This window comes from Phycodurus eques, unplaced genomic scaffold (genome assembly GCF_024500275.1).
Source record: "Phycodurus eques isolate BA_2022a unplaced genomic scaffold, UOR_Pequ_1.1 contig_276, whole genome shotgun sequence".
In the NCBI taxonomy this organism is placed as follows: Eukaryota; Metazoa; Chordata; class Actinopteri; order Syngnathiformes; family Syngnathidae; genus Phycodurus; species Phycodurus eques.
Genome location: NW_026904273.1, coordinates 22,971 through 39,099, shown reverse-complemented (window position 1 = coordinate 39,099; position 16,129 = coordinate 22,971). Strand labels below are relative to the sequence as shown.

Sequence of the window (16,129 nt, the reverse complement as noted above, 5' to 3'; positions counted from 1 at the left end):
AAATTCAAGATACTTTAATCATAATCCATATGCGGCTCGCACCAATGAAGCTCAAGAGAATGGCAGAATTGGGAGATAAATATGAATGGTATGCATCTATAGGCTTTGGATGGAATACCTCATTGGTTTGAAAACAGTTATGAGTGGTCCAAGTGGTCATTAAAAGAGCAAAAGAACATAGAAGAAGGGTAACATTAAGGCAAAACGACCCTAATTTAATATTGACATACAAGTCGAGTCACCAATGTGTTTGATGGTGAGTTGGTGGGCATATACTGGCGGAAAAGATTTCCCACTTCCAGATAGCATTGGTTATGGAACCTCGTAACCAGAAAGCCATTAAAAACTCTCTCCAACAGAAAGGTGGACACATTGTTAATGGTTAACAAAATAAATACTGATGATTGGTTCCTTGTAGTCACAGGAGTTTCAGGACAAAATAACAATTGGTTACTATTGGTGGAAACGCCAGCAAATGTAGCAAAAAAGATTGTGTGTTTGCATGGGTCCAAGGCTTGTTGCGAATCAGTTCCGGCACAATTATCACAAATTGTATATTCCATTAATGAACGCTACTGTACCAACTAAGGGATGTAAATCATGGGAGCCTATATATCTCGTAACAGAAGCAGATAAAAAAAAACCGGATTTTCTACTCTAGTAGCCACCAAAAATATTCACTTGTATAAACCAGATTGGTTAAAGGCAAAAAAATTAGGACCACTGAATGAGACACAGTGCGTAAAGTAACCCTTAAAAGTTTCGGACCAAATTTATGCCAGTATCACGGAGCGACATCTGGTGGGGTGCGGCGATGATAGGAATGTTGATAGATTACCTAAAGATATATCTGGATTGTGTGACTATTGTCACTTGATATTGCATGTGTCACCCGATACCTATCCCGTTCAAGATTTAATGGAAAAGGGCACCAAGTTTTTGTCTAATCTAGAAAACCCCCCATAGACAAAAAGAGATTTGTCTGGCAGGGGCAAAATACTCCGACGTACATCGACGCCTATAGGTGTTCATCGTGGGGTTCCAAAATCAATACAAATGGCTGACCAAGTGCTAGGAGATTTGAGTCTTTCATATGCTGGTGGTGTAACGATTAATAAAAATGTTGATAGGATAACATCACATCACTTCTTCAATTGTACAGAGACTAGGAAATGGGACTCAGAGTGGGTTGGAAGCTGTTACATGAGCAAGCTCAAGGCTACTTCTGTAATGACGTTCAAGAACTAGCATAGCTGTCGACATCTCCTCGCAAGGAGGGAGGTGTTTGTGGTATGTTTGGAGAAACAATGTTTTGTACATCATTTCCAAAAACAATAATGTGCGGATGGCAGCTGACAGAGCCATCGCTGGTCTACGGACCCTCAATCACAGATGAAGAGCCACTTGGGTAGACACTTTCTTAGGGTGACAGATGGATGACGTTTTTTTGGTAAATATAAAACCCTAATTTCACCAATATTGATATCCAATTGCTGTTTTTTGCAGCCATTCTGCCATTGTGGATGGGGTATCCCATGCATTCGAGCTTTGGATCAGTAGATAATCACCACAGCCATAACCCCCATGGAGAACGTATGGAGCTGTGTATCCATTACGGTTGATAATAAAGATAATGATGATGATGATGATGATGATGATGATATGCTTTAACTGATTGTTTGTTTCCTGATCCAGATGATTCCGATGTTTTTTATATACTATAACCTTCATGTATGCTAATCTACTCTGTGTGTAAATGTGTTGTTTCATAAAATGATAATCCAGCAGTTAAAATCGAAATGAAGTGACTGTAAGATGATATGAGCATTGGTGCAACTACATGATGGGTACACAGGGGGGAAATGTTATTTTGATATATGTTTGAGTAGTTATCATTATTTGCTTAGTTTGCTTAGTCTGCATTAGTAGCTTGCATTAGTATTTGCATTAGTAGCTTGCATTAGTATTATGGACAATATTTAGATAGAAAGATGTCTCGCCTTCAAGAAGATGACTCAGCACATTTGATGGAAGGGCGCCTTGACCAAGGACGTGATCAGATGTGGTCGGGGACGGGACAGGTGTCGTCTGGTCCTATGTTGTTGTGTTGTGTCTTAATGCTTAGAATATTATGTCTTGTAGAACCCTCCTATTTTCAAATAAATGTAGGAGCGACGGGGAGATTGTTTAGAGCGTGTTGAGAGGCTGTAACCTGAACAATCTCCCATGCGCCCTCCTCATGAGTAAAATGACCAACGTCTTCATTCCTTTTGTGTTTATTCATTATAATGTTTGGTGAGATAAATCCAAACAGTTTTATATTAAGACAACTTTTCGGGCTATTTTTTAGTACTGTCCATCCATCCATCCATTTTCTGAGCCGCTTCTCCTCACTAGGGTCGCGGGCATGCTGGAGCTTATCCCAGCTATCATCGGGCAGGAGGCAGGGTAAACCCTGAACTGGTCGCCAGCCAATTGCAGTTTTTTAGTACTGGTATTATATAAGTGACTGAAAGAGACAGGCAGACTCCCTGAGCGTGCTTTAAATTGTTTTATGATACCCCAAGTGTAGTTTACTATAAAACTAAATGAAACAAAAAGAATTAAACGCACTATATATTTAAATACAAGACACCCATGATTGTTTTCGAAATTGCCAACTTAATGCCAATACTCAATGGAAAAACTCCTTCTGACAGGGGATTCTGCCAGACATTCCCAGCAGACCCTCACAATACGTTTGGGCCTTCCACGTCGGACCGACATCTACCCCCACCATCGGAGCCAACTCACCACCAGGTGGTGATCAGTTGACAGCTCCGCCCCTCTCTTCACCCGAGTGTCCAAGACAGAAGGAGTTTCAACTCCCACCTCCGACAGAACTTTGCTCATGTTCCGGGGGAGGCTGGGGACATCGAGTCCGAGTGGACCATGTTCCACGCCTCCAATGCTGAGGCGGCCGACCGGAGCTGTGGCCGAAAGGTGGTCGGTGCCTGTCGTGGCGGCAATCCCCGAACCCGTTGGTGGACACCAACGGTGAGGGATGCTGTCAAGCTGAAGAAGGAGTCCTATTGGGCCTTTTTGGCCTGTGGGACTCCTGAGGGCAGCTGATGGGTACCGGCTGGCCAAGCGGAATGCAGCTCTGGGGTTCTGAAGGCAAAAACCCGGGTATGGGAGGAGTTCGGTTAGGACACGGAGAAAGACTTCGGGACGGCTTCGAGGAAATTCTTGTCCACATCTTGGACACTCGGGTGAAGAGAGGGGCGGAGCTGTCAACTGATCACCACCAGGTGGTGAGTTGGCTCCGATGGTGGGGGAAGATGCCGGTCCGACGTGGCAGGCCCAAACGTATTGTGAGGGTCTGCTGGGAACGTCTGGCAGAATCCCCTGTCAGAAGGAGTTTCAACTCCCACCTCCGACAGAACTTTGCTCATGTTCCGGGGGAGGCTGGGGACATTGAGTCCGAGTGGACCATGTTCCATGCCTCCATTGCTGAGGCGGCCGACCGGAGCTGTGGCCGTAAGGTGGTCGGTGCCTGTCATGGCGGCAATCCCCGAACCCGTTGGTGGACACCAACGGTGAGGGATGCCGTCAAGCTGAAGAAGGAGTCCTATTGTGCCTTTTTGGCCTGTGGGACTCCTGAGGCAGCTGATGGGTACCGGCTGGCCAAGCGGAATGCAGCTCTGGTGGTCGCTGAAGCAAAAACTCGGGTATGGGAGGAGTTCGGTGAGGCAATGGAGAAAGACTTCCGGACGGCTTCGAGGAAATTCTGGTCCACCATCCGACGTCTCAGGAGAGGAAAGAAGTGCACCACCAACACTGTGTATAGTGGGGATGGGGCGCTGCTGACCTCGACTCGGGACGTTGTGAGTTGGTGGGGAGAATACTTCGAAGACCTCCTCAATTCCACCGACACGCCTTCCCATGAGGAAGCAGAGTGTGGGTTCTATGAGGCGGGCTCTCTTATCTCTGGGTTTGAGGTCACCGAGGTAGTTAAAAAGCTCCTCGGTGGCAGGGCCCCGGGGGTGGATGAGATTCGCCCGGAGTTCCTAAAGGCTCTGGATGTTGTGGGGCTGTCCTGGTTGACACGCCTCTGCAACATCGCGTGGACATCGGGGACAGTGCCTCTGGATTGGCAGACTGGGGTGGTGGTCCCCCTTTTTAAGAAGGGGGACCGGAAGGTGTTTTCCAACTACAGGGGGATCACACTGCTCAGCCTCCCTGGTAAGGTCTATTCAGGGGTGCTGGAGAGGAGGGTCCATCGGGAAGTCGAATCTCAGATTCAGGAGGAGCAGTGTGGTTTTCGTCCTGGCCGTGGAACAGTGGACCAGCTCTACACCCTCGGCAGGGTCCTCGAGGGTGCATAGGAGTTCGCCCAACCAGTCTACATGTGTTTTGTGGACTTGGAGAAGGCGTTCGACCGTGTCCCTCGGGGAGTCCTGTGGAGGGTGCTTCAGGAGTATGGGGTACCGAACCCCCTGATACGGGCTGTTCGGTCCCTGTACGACCGGAGTCAGAGTTTGGTCCGCATATCCGGCAGTAAGTCGGACTCGTTCCCGGTGAGGGTTGGACTCCGCCAAGGCTGCCCTTTGTCGCCGATTCTGTTCATAACTTTTATGGACAGAATTTCTAGGCGCAGCCAAGGCGTAGAGGGGGTCCGGTTTGGTGGCCTCAGTATTGCATCTCTGCTTTTTGCTGATGATGTGGTTCTGTTGGTTTCATCAAACCGTGACCTCCAACTCTCACTGGAGCAGTTCGCAGCCGGGTGTGAAGCGGCTGGGATGAGAATCAGCACCTCCAAATCTGAGACCATGGTCCTCAGTCGGAAAAGGGTGGCATGCCCTCTCCAGGTCGGGGATGAGATCCTGCCCCAAGTGGAGGAGTTCAAGTATCTTGGGGTCTTGTTCACGAGTGAGGGAAGAATGGAACGGGAGATCGACAGACGGATCGGTGCAGCGTCTGCAGTGATGCGACTTTGTATCGGTCCGTTGTGGTAAAGAAGGAGCTAAGCCGAAAGGCGAAGCTCTCAATTTACCGGTCGATCTTCGTTCCTACCCTCACCTATGGTCATGAGCTGTGGGTCGTGACCGAAAGAACGAGATCCCGGATACAAGCGGCCGAAATGAGTTTCCTCCGCAGGGTGTCCGGGCTCTCCCTTAGAGAGAGGGTGAGAAGCTCGGTCATCCGGGAGGATCTCAGAGTAGAGCCGCTGTTCCTCCGCATTGAGAGGAGCCAGATGAGGTGGCTGGAGCATCTGATTCGGAAGCCTCCCGGACGCCTCCCCTGGTGAGGTGTTCCGGGCACGTCCCACCGAGAGGAGACTCCGGGGACGACCCTTCGGCTGGCCTGGGAACGCCTCGGGATCCCTCCGGAAGAGCTGGATGAAGTGGCTGGGGAGAGGGAAGTCTGGGCGTCCCTGCTAAAGCTACTGCCCCCGCGACCCGACCCGGATAAGCGGTAGAAAATGGATGGATGGATGGATAACCCATCTAGTAGATAAATGTGAAAAGCCTAAACTTGAAAGTTAGTATAGGACAAACTACAACATGTCCTAGGATTTCTCAAGTGTTCACCTTAGCAATCCATTCATAGCCAACATTCACTCTTGCTTTATTTCTCACCCGTTGTTTTTTCCTGTGGAAACATTCCAAGTGGCGAGGGGCGGGAGAAAGAGGCCTCCTTCGTTGCCGTAAACGTCGGACTTATGTTTACTCAGGGAAATCCAATGACTTCCAGGACAGCGTCTGTTTGGAATCACAATAACATGAGAGGTGCCATCTCTGGCTAACATCTCTCCCACCCCTTTCACACACACGCACACACGCATATGCTCACCCCTTCACAGACGTCGTCTTCCCGCCTGAGTTGGGAGCAGGCTCGCGTCAGAAGCTTGTGGCGCCAAGCCGTTTCCTTGAGGAACGCCTTCACGCAACTCAGGACCTTCGCTGAAAGGTGAGTGCGCAGTAAACAAAAAGCACCCAGAACCCCTCACTAATCCACATTTCACACAGTGGATTTTTTTTTCAGTTGTTGGTGCTCTTTGTGAAAGCTTTTCAAGATGCAAGTCATCATTAGGCCAATTATTTGGCTTTGACTTGCAAGTGCAGACTTGAGAGTTGAGCTCTGTATGGTGGCGGTGAATTTAAATCAATTCACTCCACAATAAGAAGCAGGTTGGCAAATCGCAAACAAGTCATCCAAAAAAGAGGCTTCAAGCTATTAATGCCACTCTCAGTTGAAGTTTACTGTCAGACTAAACATTAAACTCAGAGGAATACACTTTGTGTATGTAAAACAATTAGACAACTTTGTTTATGCTAGCTTAATGCTAGCACACAATTCAAAACGCCATGGACAGGCTAACAAATAGCATCAATAGTCGCTATTCCCTTTCATAGAGTTTCCACAAAATTAGCACAAAGAAGACAGTTAAAGTTACTTCTCGCCTCGTTGGGTTCTGGGTAAAGGAATAAATGAATACTAGCTCTACCATTAATGGCTCTGCTGCGCCTTCCAGAACACTGTCCGACATGCGAGGCGAGTGCGCCGCTGCGGACCAGCTGTTCTGCGCGGCCTGTCGCCATCTCGAGGCCCGGGTCACACAAGAGAGCACTTCCGGTGGCGCGGAGGTGTCGGTGCTGGAGCAGAAGCTGAAGGACAAGCTACGGGAGACCATGCAGTGCTGGGATGCGGAAAAACTGGAACTCAATTCCAGGTAAAGCAATGGGTGCTGTTTATTGTCAACGAAGAAAAATATTCTTTAGCACCCCCGCCTATGAAAACATTGGCCTCAACACTAGTTGCACTGATCGACAAGATACCACCATACAACCAACCCAACAAGATAATGTGAATATTTTTTTTTTCCATATCTGATTCAAGACCATGGAGCTGACGGATGCACTGAAGCAACTCCCCAGCCAAAACAGCGAGAAGGACGCTAGCCTGGACAGAATGGTGAGACATTGGTGGGGGAGTAAAATTAGTTGAAGTCTCGTCTCAAAGCATTGTTTCCTGCTCAGGAGACGAGCAGAAGCAAAGACAAAGGAGAGATGGAAGTCTTCCAGGCTGAAAACCAAGCCCTTCAGAAAGTAGTCAGCGAAGTTCATCAGGTCAGAACATAAAGTGTTCATTGTGTACAAATATCCACAGTCTAACAATGTCCATAATGAGTCTAAAGGTCTTTATGGTTGTTCTCCACGGAGGAACACCACCCTTATGGCTGTACAGGGTGCCCTCGCCAAAGCACCAGCAACAAACTCAGGTCTGACCCTCTTTTCCTCATACTATCACAAATTGTTCCACTTTGTGGTCAAAATGACACTCAGTCTTCCGTCCCTGGAGCAAGCATTCCAGTAGAGCGGCTGCAGTAGCGCGACTGGGCCAGAACGGAACTGGAGGCGAGGATCCAGGAAATAACGAAGGAAAGTCCATCCAGTCATCCATCCATTTTCCTAGCTGCTTCTCATCACTAGCGTCGCGGGCGTGCTGGAGCCTATCCCAGCTGTCATCGGGCAGGAAGCGGGGTGCACCCTGAACTGGTTGCCAGCCAATCGCAGGGCACATACAAACAGACAACCATTTTGGTGCCAATGGTGCAACAATTTCTGCATAGTTTGGAATCCATGCTCTACAATAATTTGTCAGACCTAAAAATGACATCATATGTTTCTTCATCTGTGGTTTAGGGGCTTTTAAGACTATAGCTTTCCTGTCTTCTAATATAGTCCTTCCTCCTACACTTAAATTATGGCCTTGATATTTGACTTGCCTTTTACACCATTGCAATTTATTTTTGTTAACTTTATGTCCCTCTTCTGCTAGATGATGCAGTAAGGCCAATGAATCTTTGATGCATGTCTTTCCATCTGGAGATGCCAGGAGAACATCATCTACATATAGTAAAATTTGGCTCCCTCCTGGGGGAGTGAATTTAGACATGCTTGTTCTCATCACTTGTGAATAAATGGTTGGACTTTCACAGTAACCTTGTGGTAATCTAGTAAATGTATATTTTTTTCCCCTCAAATGTGAATCCAAACCAAAATTGACTGTTCTTTTCAACTGGTACAGAAAAGAAGGCATTACTTATGTCCACCACTGTAAACACAGTAGCGTCTGATCTCAATGAATTTAACAATGTGTGTGGATCTGGTACGCATGCTGCTCTCTGTATTACTGCAGAATTTACTGCCTGCAAATATTGTACCATTCGCCAACCCACTGAAGGTGGGGCCTTTTTACGGGAAAAATGGGTGTGTTACATGGTGATTCTGGACACTCCACTATAACTCCTGCCTTAATTAGTGCTTCAATTACCGGTTTGATTCCTTCATGTGCATCTGGTTTTAATGGATATTGACGAATCCCTGGTCTATATTCTGTTTTGGGTCTAATTTGTACTGGTCAAGCCCCTTTAATAAGGCCTACATCAAATGGTCCTGTGGACCATAATTTTTTTGGAACTTGTTTTAATATTTCCTCATCAATTTCAGTGAGGATCATTTGGTCTAATCAAACAGGATGCATGTGTTTCCCTTCATCACCCTGTATTGTCCAAAACATCGCCTTCCTAATTCGGCCAGTTGAAATCCATTTCCTCATTCTCTTTAATGATGACACAAGAGGATTTGTTAAGTTGGGAAGCAGGCTGGCTTAGTCATGCGGTAGTTTGTCCGTATTCTCTTTTATTTCTTTTAGGGCAGTCACGTGCAATGTGGCCCTTCTCTCCACAGCACCAACAGCCTGTATTATCATAATTACCTCGACCTCTACCATATCTTCCTCTCCCATGGCCTCTGCCGCATCCTCTAAAATTTGCTCCCTCTCTGCCTTGATAGTATATTTCTGCTCCTTCGTTGAGGAAGACATCTATCTTCTTTTTTTTTGTCCTAACACTCTTTCTGCATGGAGGGCATGATTAACATATTCCTCCAGAGGGCCAGTTGCTTGGTTTATCCAATGTTTATCTACCCATTTGTTAATCTGTTCTTTCGAATTCGCATGTAAAGCATTTTTTAACTGTTGTTGATAAGGGCCCAGAGGATTGGCATCCTCATTCAAGCCACTGTCTGCTTTAAAACAAGCGGTCATTCTAACCATATATACTTCAAAAAGTTCGTCGTCTTTTTGTTTCACCCTACTAATTTCCGTGTAATTTGCCCTTTTGCGGAACCTGGCTATGGTTCTTTCTATTAAAGCCCTAACTCGATGTTGTAATTCTCTGTCATTATGTGGAATTACAACACCATGGTGTTTTGGGTCCCAATCTCCTCGGCAAAGGTGCCAATCAGGCCCCATTGCAGTCATCCAAATTGGTTGAGTTTCTGTTCCATTTAAATGATAGGATTGTCTAAGATTTTCCATTTCCTCAACAAACTGGACAATGTCTACTTTGTAGGGTGTGATGCCGGCTGCGGCCTTTTTCACATCCTCATTAGTCCAGGTCCTATAGACCAAAATAGTTTTTTTGTGGTCCTCTTGTATATTTGGATTTGTCACCCACCTCAATCATTGGATATAAATGCATGTCTCCCTCGTCTGAGGTTATATTTGTTATTTTGGGAATGGGAGACAATGTTCCTCCCATAGTTTTAGACCAATTCATTTGTACCCCTCCTGATCGTAATACTCGTTGAGATTCTGACTCATGAGTTGGAGGAAGGTCATGAGGTGGCAAAACCGGGTACAAGGGTGCTGATGCTTTTGTTCCCTCATTCTTTTCACACCTTTTTTCAACCATCTTTTTCTCGCTAACTCTTACCATTGGTCCTGTCTCGTCATCTTCCTGTCTTTGAAACAACATATTTTTTATCCCTACCTGCCTGCCTTTTCTGTTCACTTTCTAAGTCCTTCTTTTTCTTACTTCCTTTTTCTCTTTTAGACGCCATGTTTAGCCAGAAGAGTAAGTCGTCATATCCCTCTTTTTCTATTTGTGATATATTATTTTTGTGTCGACACTTTATTTCGTTTCAAAGTTGAACTAATTTTTGCGAATTCAGCTGGCCAGCGAAACCGTATTTGGTTATCCACGTGTTTAAATGTTTTATTTTGGAAGGATTTTGGAGTTGAACATATTTCCAATCTTTTCACGTTAGGCGTTCTTTTGGATCCATTTTACTGTTATTTTTTCCCATTTTGTGAATTTGGAAGTCAGTGTATTTGCACCTAGAGTGACCTAAATACTGACTTTATTCAAAATGACAGGGTGACAATGAACGTCGGAGTTTTGGTAACCCTCAAGCTTCTACCCACACGGGGCGGATGATTCTTGCATCTGCTTCCAAACCCAGTTGTCACTTACAATCCTGTCTATAGATTCATACTTTTACACATTCACACGATACAAGTAAAATTTTTACAAACACACGAAAACACGGAATTTAAGTACGTACAGGACTCCGCCGTCCCCGCGGAATTTGTCGGACTCCGCTGTCCCTCTATTACTTGCCAGTGACTAGTATTACACAAGGTTCATTCTGCCGCAGACTTCTTCGTCGCGCAATTCACTCACTCTTTCATCCTTTTTCCAAAAAAGGAATTTTTAATTTAAATTAAAAAAATACATATATATTTTTTTAATTTAACTCACCAAAGTCATCTTCAATCCTGTGGATTGTCGTCAACCTTCAGATCCCAGTTGAGGAGAACGAAGACCAGTCCCGGAAAGGGTCTCAATTGCCGTGGCCACGATCTCTTAACTGGATGACGGCTCCACAACTGGAATCCTCGGGTGTATTGACATCCGGCTCGAAGGACCAATTTTAATGTTGGATTTATCTCACCCAACACCTATAAAAATGCACAAAAGGAATGAAGACGCTGGTTTATTTTTCTCATGAGGAGGGGGTAGGATTTCAAGGTGAAAACATGGGACCAACACCTGCTCAGAGAAAAGAAACTGTATATTCTTAATCAATAATTCATCCATCTGGACACGACGTTGTCTTGTGTGATCAGAACTTCTTGAGTAGGAGCTTCTTCAGAGGTAATCAACATCTGTGATGCCGGCTGGTTCATATTCTTCTCCTCCACTCCCGAGACCATCTTGACACACATTGTCCTCATACATGGAATAATGCAGCATCCCAAAAGCAATAACAAAGTAACAGCAGTAACAATAGCAATTATGAATGTAATTACAAGGTATTTTCATTTTCCAAACCACACCATAGCCCAATCTTCCAGGGGGTTGGAAACGCCTGTTGAATCTGCCATTTCAGCAGCCAAAGTTTGTAACCCATGTAGGGCTCTCGTTACTTTTCCATCTGGGGCTGTGTTGTTGAATAAAAGTACAACATTGTGGATCAAACATTGCACACACACCATTCTTTTCGGCAAGGATCATGTCAAGGGCCATGCGGTTTTGAATTGCCATTAGGGAAGTGGGGGCCAATTGTTCAGCTAAGCCTTCAATGGCATCACTGGTTAAATTTACTGCTCTTTGCAAATGGTAATAAACAAAGTTGATCCTATCCACATTCTTGTTTGGAGTTACTGGGAACAATGCAGAGATGATGGGCATATTTTCAAATCCTGCTGCAATTTGATCAATCAGTTTGTATTCATTTGGAACTCCTCTTGGGCAGTCCAATGTCATCTATGTATGTGGTTCTGTCCTCTGACCAATTATTAATTATTATTATTATTAATTGATCTCATTGACCTCACATTAGTTTCTGTTTTTGGTCTCGTTATTCAACCCTTGGCGAGAATTACAGTGGTTGACGCCACATATGAAATCATTGGACATGTCCCTTTCCATTTGTCAGGTAATACTGCTCTTACTACATTAATTTCATTAATTTCGTAAATGTGCTGCCAACAGAAAAATGTTAAATGTTTCTTTAATTTTTTACATGAACTTGCCGTTTGTGAGTTAAGTAGAAATTAATATGGCGACTTGTATTTTTTATGTAGTTTAATTTTGTAATTATTTATTTTTTTATACTTGTACGGTTTGTGTAATTGTAAAATTTATTTTTAATATTTGATTTCTATGACTTTCTACTGACCGCTTTCATATTTATTTTATTACTGTCAATGTAACCTGTGAAGTAGCAAACAATTGGACTTTCTCAGTTTCAAACTGGAATTTTAAAGATGTTTAAAGGTGAAATATTTTAACAAATACATAAGTTTTGCTTCTCAGTTTACTCCAAATCAGTTGAGTTATAATATGTGTGGCTTCAATACATTTTGGGAAAGCAAATTCCATCCATCCATCCATCCATCCATTTTCTGAGCCGCTTCTCCTCACGAGGGTCACGGGCGTGCTGGAGCCTATCCCAGCTGTCATCGGGCAAGAGGCGGGGTACACCCTGAACTGGTTGCCGGCCAATCGCAGGGTACATAGAAACAAACAACCTTTCACACTCACAGTCATGCCGATGGGCAATTTAGAGTCTCCAATTAATGCATGTTTTTGGGATGTGGGAGAAAACCGGAGTGCCCGGAGAAAACCCACGCAGGCACGGGGAGAACATCCAAACTCCACACAGGCGGGGCAGGGGTTTGAACCCGGGTCCTCAGAACTGTGAGGCTGACGCTCTAACCAGTCGTCCACCGTGCCGCCCGGGAAAGCAAATTAAAAAATATATTTACAGATCTAAATGGGCAATGTGCAATCACTTTAGGCCTAACATAAAGGTTATGAGTTGCAATGAAGCCGAAATAGAACAATTACTCCACACAGGCGGAGCCGGGAATTGAACCCGGATCCTCAGAACTGTGAGGCTGATGCTCTAACCAGTCGGCAAGATGTAATCCACCTGCGTGCTTCGACCTCTGCTCTGGTAGGTCACCTTATGTTCGTGCCTCTTCTGGAAAAAAGTGTTAACGACAGCCATTTCCATCCTTTTTGCAAAGTCTACTACCATCTGTCCCTACAACTTCCTTTCCTGAATGCCGTACTTACCCATTACTTCTTCATCACCCCTGTTTCCCTCACCAACATGTCCATAACAATCTGCACCAATCACGACTCTCTCCTTCTGGGATGCTCAGAACTACTTCGTCTAGCTCCTTCCAGAATTTCTCTTTCACCTCTAGGTCACATCCTACCTGTGGGGCATAGCCATTAATCACATTATACATAACACCCTCAATTTCAAGTTTCAGCCTCATCACTCGATTTGATATTCGTTTCACCTCCAAGACATTCTCAGTTAACTCTTCCTTTAAAATAACCCCGACTCCATTTCTTTTCCTCTCTACACCATGGTAATATAATTTAAACCATCTTCGACCCACAGTAGCTGAATTTCAGACGTTGCTAACCCGGGACACGACCGATATAGTACGGAATTCTTTGGATGAACACTCACATGAAGTGAGTGTTCTTGAACTAAGATGATTGACGTTTTGTCCACGTGTGATGTGTTCATGGGTCTCACACAGGACTCGAATGGGGGGGGATTTGACAATTGGTTGCGGGTGAGCTCGTGCCTATTTGCCACCGTGGGGGACCTAGGTTCAAGACCCCGACTGGACCATCCGCCAACATCCCCCGGACTCACGGCTGTGGTGTCCTTGAGCAAGACACTGATACCCCGAAATGCTCCCCGAGCGCTTCAGCTGCCCCCTGCTCCAGTGTGTTCCACTAACATGTGCATGTGTTTGCTGTGATGGGTTAAATGCAGAGAACAAATTTCGTGTGCATGCATGCATGTTCATGACAATAAAATGTGATTCTTCTTCTTCTTCACATTTGTTTGGCAAAGTTTTAAGACAGACACCCCTCATGACGCAACCCTCTGCATTTATCCGGGCTTGGGACCAGCCTACAGTTTGCACTGGCTTGTTCCCCCCATTGGACTGCATTAAGAGAGGATCAAACCCAGGTCAATGCAAATCATAGTCATGAGCAATACATGACCAAACAGGTTTAAGGATTAATCTTCCCTGACTGGGAATTGAATCCGGGCCACGACGGTGAGAGCGCCGAATTGGGGGAGAAGGAAGAGAATGGAACAGGAAGTAGCAATAACCCGACCGGTAGAGATGCCGTGTGTAAGGATGCCATGCTGGGTAGGCAATTGTATTACGCATACAGTGTAAACAGCAAAAATGATGAAATTACGGTCACTGCTCATTGGTTAATATTCAGGGCTTTGTTTCAATGCAGGAGGAACAAAATTCGTTCTTCGGTTGTGTTCACCGGGACCCTCGCCGTTTAAATTCATAGTCCCCGGATGGATCGCATACAAACCAATCAGGTGTCGGAAGCTGCCAACTTATAAAACTTCACTTCCAGAACAATTTGTCCCAATTTGTTTGAATTTCTACATTTTACAAATGTTGTCAAGAACATTACGAGGGACAGTTATTGAAGTCGATTATGTAATGGGATAAAAATTATTCTGCATAATGTTAAATTGCAAACATAATCATGATTCTGTCTAATTGTTCATAAATTATGGCTTCAATGTTTATTTTATACAATTAAAAAATATGATAAAGTGCAGAGTGACATGAGTGTCGCATTTCATCACCAGACAAATTGTGTCTAGTGAAAGTGAAAATAGTGAGTGGCTCGTAACTCTGCGAAGCCACTACCCGCAGTGGCTGGTGAGCAAAAAGGTCATGTCAAGCTCTGGACCTGATGAAAGAGAATATTCTCACTGGCATGATGTTTAATCTTAAAACAAATGACTTTGGCTCTTATTTGAAATCTATATTCAGTGTACCTTCTTCAAGGCTTCCTGTTAACAAGTGTTGAGAATTAGCACTCGTGCTAAAACACTGCTTTGTCCAATGTCTTTGTGATGTTCATTTCAAACAAGCAAATGATTCCTGGAAATAGACTAACATTAACGTCAATACTCTGGCGAAGGATTCCTGGATCTGGCAGGCTGAAATGCAGTTAGTGATGAGTGCTGATTGGGATCAGGTGCGCGGATGAGGTGCTGATTGCAGGGGAGAGAGAGAGGGAGGGAAAGGCGAGGCAAAAAGCGCCACCCGATTTCCAAAAAAGGAACTGCAGGGACAGACCATGACAGTGATGACTTTTTCGACATAAAAATAATAAAAAATCTTGTAGTCGAACACAAAACAGGGAATGCTCAAATGTTCTAATGATATTTTTTACTACGCACTCACTCGTCACGATGTGTGACGTAGTGGTTACGTAGCTCTGAGTAGCTTGTGATGTCCAAGTTCCCATCTGTCCAGGGTGAGACACTTTCCAGTCTGCCTGCTCGATGCTCTCATTGACTACTTTGGTCTGTCTCTTAGTAAAGTGTCTGCGTTAGCGTTTTGCTGAAGTACAGTATGTGGTGGAAATTTGTATCGTGGTTCAAATGTTTTTACCAACCTTTTAGCTCTCCATCGTGCGATCATGAAGAAAACCTGGTTGAAATGTCTCACGAATTGATGTTTGGCCTCGGCTTGCTTCTTGCTCCGGGTGATTGTGGCTTTTCATATTACTTATATTCCACAACTTGTCGACAGCGGCGGCTTTCAGCAAACAGTTTATTGCATGGCCCGAATTGTTACACCTCTAATAATAATATGTGATTGCCTGGCGACCAGTTTAAGGCGTACACCGCCTCTCGCCCATAAATAGTGACCTTAGTGAGGATAAGCAGTACAGAAATTGGATGGATGGATAGATAATAATAATAATAATGATTTCTCCTTGCCTGACCACATTGCTAAACAACTGGTATTGATCACTGTCTGCTGTGTGCTTGTGTATGTGTGGGTGTGTGTTCTCATGTGGCGTTTTTTTGTGTTTATTTTTGGTTATCTGTTGTTGACCAACACTGGCCACTCATACCAGAGTAGCATCAGCACCACTTGCACACTGACTGAGGAGTATCTGCAACATTTACAAAATCGAAATTGTCCCAGATTATCGCACTACTAGTCACTTTAAACTGCATACATTCCTTGAAGTCTCGGCGCCTTTTGCACAATGGTCATTGCAATATTAGTCATTCAAACTGCTCTAATTGCTCGAGGACTCTGCATCTTTGTGCACAATTGTCAAAAAAAAATAAAAATTTAATTGTACCTGCATTACCAGATTACGAGCAACCTTTTATTTCTCAGTGACTGTTTTTTTCAATGTCTTTATGTCTCAAAAGTATTCCCTGTCAATTGACTGTCGGTTGTCGTACAAGAGCAG

The 16,129-nt window shown here is 44.7% G+C and overlaps 1 long non-coding RNA gene across 1 annotated transcript; it reads left to right on the top strand.

Annotated features, from left to right (window-relative positions):
• Positions 1-6,640: 6,640 nt before the first annotated feature.
• On the top strand, positions 6,641-7,110 carry LOC133398695 (uncharacterized). Its single transcript, XR_009767981.1, has 3 exons — positions 6,641-6,715; positions 6,883-6,957; positions 7,023-7,110. It is a non-coding gene; the product is annotated as an uncharacterized LOC133398695 (long non-coding RNA).
• The last annotated feature ends 9,019 nt before the right edge of the window (positions 7,111-16,129 follow it).